The sequence below is a fragment of the Trichosurus vulpecula genome, chromosome 8 (genome assembly GCF_011100635.1).
Source record: "Trichosurus vulpecula isolate mTriVul1 chromosome 8, mTriVul1.pri, whole genome shotgun sequence".
Lineage (NCBI taxonomy): Eukaryota > Metazoa > Chordata > Mammalia > Diprotodontia > Phalangeridae > Trichosurus > Trichosurus vulpecula.
In genome coordinates this window covers 56,044,748-56,048,540 of record NC_050580.1, presented here as the reverse complement: position 1 = coordinate 56,048,540, position 3,793 = coordinate 56,044,748, and positions in this window count along the sequence as shown.

Here is a 3,793-nt window from a genome sequence, read left to right as displayed (position 1 = left end):
CCTCTCTTAACATAAAATTACTTTGCTTAAAAATTCTGTGTTATTGCAAAATGTTTTTGTATTATTTCAAAGGAAGTAACATACGTAAAGCACTTTGTAAACCTTTAAATGCTATTATTATTATTATTAATTATCATTCCCTTAGTTCCTAGCAAAATCTTTTATGAAAAACTCCATTTTTGACTCAGGTGAACTAAAAAAAGAAAAGATTTTGCCCATGCCTAGGCCAGGCTATCTAGGCCAATCCCAGTACCCCAGAGACTAGACAAGGCCTGGTGGTGGAAATAAAATAGGAGAATTTACCAGTTTGGGGCTACAAGTCGTACCCTGAATGAAGGTGATATAGAGTTCAGTTATGAGTGGTGTTTTCCCTCATCCTAGTAATGCTTCTTTACAGATTCCTATTCGGGAGTAGAAGAAATAATATTGGATTGTCTAGGTTAGAGACAAGTTAGGGAGCATATAAAGAATTAGGGTAGGAGCTGAGGCATAATCTAGATAAAAGGGAGCCAGTTGCGGATTCTTGAGTATCATGATAGTACTGGTATTTTAGGAAGATTAGTCTGGAAGTGGTATACAAAATGGATTCAAGGGGAGGAGAAGATTATAGGTATTCACTCCAACTCAGGAGTATTTGCTACATGCTTACACCATGTGCCACACCCATATCCCTAAGGCATGACCTTTTTGGTCAGTAGGGCAATGCTTTTACAACGGCCGCAGCTGTGGTTTAACAGTCAGAGATCTGCTCTGTCTTTGCAGCTTTTTTGCTGACTTGTTAGATGAACTCAGGTGAGTCACTTCCCTCCATGGCCTCATTTTCCGTTCTGTGGAATGGAAAAGGAAGTCTTTGCCACCTGCCTAAAAGGAAGAGAAGACGGAGCAGTAAGAAGCATTTCAGCAGGGAATCCTTCTGGGCAATGAGGTGTTCATTATGCCTGCATTGGGTCGAGGGGATGTCCCGGGTATGAGAATGTAAGACCCAGATCTGACTGTCCTCCTCCTGACATCAGAAGTCTTGAAGACAAGACGTAAGTTTGTTAACAGTATAAACAAATGAAAAGCTATTGCCTCAGAGAGCCATTTTCTGGGAAAATAGACAAGGAATTTTGACCAAAATTCCAGGTCTCCAAGTTTCCCTAAAAGAGTCATAGGGACCCTGTAGAAGGTTGAGTCATTACAGTCAGGATCTGTCCTGGCAGTTCCCATCCCTGGCCAATTTACTTCTTGTCCCTGCCTGGGAGTTATAGAAAAACAGAAGAAATGTCTCTTTGGCTTAAACTACCAAACCATAAGTTTGGCAAAGGAAATAGGTTGGGGGCAGGGCCCGGATGGATCTAGCTAAAGATGTCTCCCTACCCTAGTCCAGGAACATGACTTGAAGGTGATCTCAGTCAAAGCCTGGAAGTCTTGGTTGCTGAATACAGATGGAGGGAGAGGTCCACCCATGCCACCTTATTACAACTCTGAGTCAGTCCAAGGTCCAGGCCAGTAGAGTAGCCCCCAGGAGGGTCGGTATGCAACTGTGAAAGCAATAGTGCATGTATCACTAGTCTGGGAGTGTAAGTGGGGAAAAAGGACTCAGGATGCTGAGTAATCAGCCTGAAGAAATCAGACTGCTCTCTTCCATGCTTCCCTCCTGCTTGTGGGTTGGCATAAGCAGAAAGCAGAGTGGCTGGAAGTTTTTCCACACATGAACCTCCATCTCCCATCTCCATGCTTTTGTGTTGGCTGAGCCCTACTCCTGGAATACCCTCCCTCCTCACCTTTATCCCCTTTAAGATATAGCTCAACAGAACCAGGAGAACATTGTACATAGTAACAGCAACATTGTGTGATGATCAACTATGATAGACTTAGTTCTTCTTAGCAATACAAGTTCTTCTCAGCAAGACAATTCCAAAAGACTCATGATGGAAAATGCTATCCACATCCAGAGAAAGAACTATGGAGTCTGAATGCAGATCAAAGCATACCATTTTCTCTTTCCTTTTTTTTCTTTCTTGTGTTTTTTTTTTCCCTTTGCTCTGATTCTTCTTTCACAACATGACTAATGTGGAAATATGTTTAATATGATTGCACATGTATAGCCTATGTCAGATTGCATGCCATCTTCAGGAGGGAGGAGGGGAGAAAGGGGGGAGGGGAGGGAGAGAGCAAAAGTGAATGTTGAAAACTAAAATATAAATAAATAAGGGGGAAAAAAGATACAGCTCAAACTCTACCTTCAACATGAAGCCTTACCTGCTTCCCTCAGCTGCTAATTCCATCTCTCAAACTTTCTTACATTTAGCTTTTCTATTTCTTCCTTTCTTTTCCACACACACACATATATATATATATATATACATATATAGTCTTAATTCTCTCCCCCCTTAAGATATAAGCTCTTTGCAAATATTGTATTTGCATCCCCAGTGCCTAGAACAGTATAGGCACTCAATAAACATTTGATGGATAAGCAGAAATTACAGAGCCTGATAGATAACCTGTGGTATTCTGAGAATAGTACTGTGCTAACCCCCTTATTACTTATACCATGTAAATACCAAGTCTAATGCTTATAGGGTAAAGGTTCTTGGCCTGGGACTCATGAACTTTAAAAAAAATTTTTATAATTGTATTTCAATGTAACTATTTCCTTTGTAATCCTATGTATTCTATTTTATGCATTTAAAAACATTATTCTGAGAAGGGATCCATAGGCTTCACCAGACTGACTGCCAAAGGGGAGACACACAAAAAAAGAGAACCTCTGTTTCACTAGCCAACAATCTGGAAGAAATTAGGATTAAACCAACACTGCACACCAAATACTAAATTAAGCTTCAAATGGATGTGTAACCTAGATATAAAGGTTGCATCAAAAACAAATTAGAGAGACTAAAGTAAATGAGAGAAATACAAATTAAAGCAGCTCTGAGGTTCCACATCACTGTTGTCAGATTGGCAAAGTCGACAAAAAAGGAAAATAAAAAATATTGGATTTAACTGCTCAGTGCAATGATCAGCCCCAGTTCCAAAGGACTGATGATGAAGGATGCTCCCCATCTCCTACTGGAGAGGACACAGACTGCAATGCACAATGAGACAACATTTTTGGACATAGTCAATGCAGGAATTTGCTTTGCTTGACTATGCATATTTATTACAAGAGTTGTGTTCTTTTTTTTTCCCAGTGGGGGAGGAAGGGGGTAGGAGAGGGAAGGTGGGAGAGAAAAAAAGTAAATGCTTTATAATTTTAAAAAATTTAATTAAAAAAATAACCCCTGTTAAAGAGGGTCCAGGTGAGAAGCATAGCCTGATGAGATCCTTCTGTTTGGGGTTTTTTTGAGGAATTTCAGACTTCTAGAGAAGTTGAGAGGCAATGTGGTATAGCAGAGAGAAGGCTAGGCTTGGAATCCAGAGAGATTTGGGTTTGATTCCCACCTCCAACACTTAGTAGTTGTGTGACCACGGGAATCACATTTAACCTAAGCCTCAGTCTCCTCCTTCATAAAATGGGAATAGTCAGACCTTATAGGGTTGTTGTGAGGATCAGAATGAGACAGGAACTCTACTAGACAATGAGAATGATACCTACAGGCATAGATTGAGAGGCAGGAAACATAGAAACAAATGAAAATATCTAGACAAATGGACAGAAACAGAGGTGGGGCCAAAATGGCATTGCTGACAAAGGCAGGACTGGAAATAGAGAAAAGGGGAGGTGGGTTAATGATGGTGATGACGATGATGATGGTGATGATGATTGACATTTATATAGTGATTTAAGGTTTGCAAAGTATTTTAC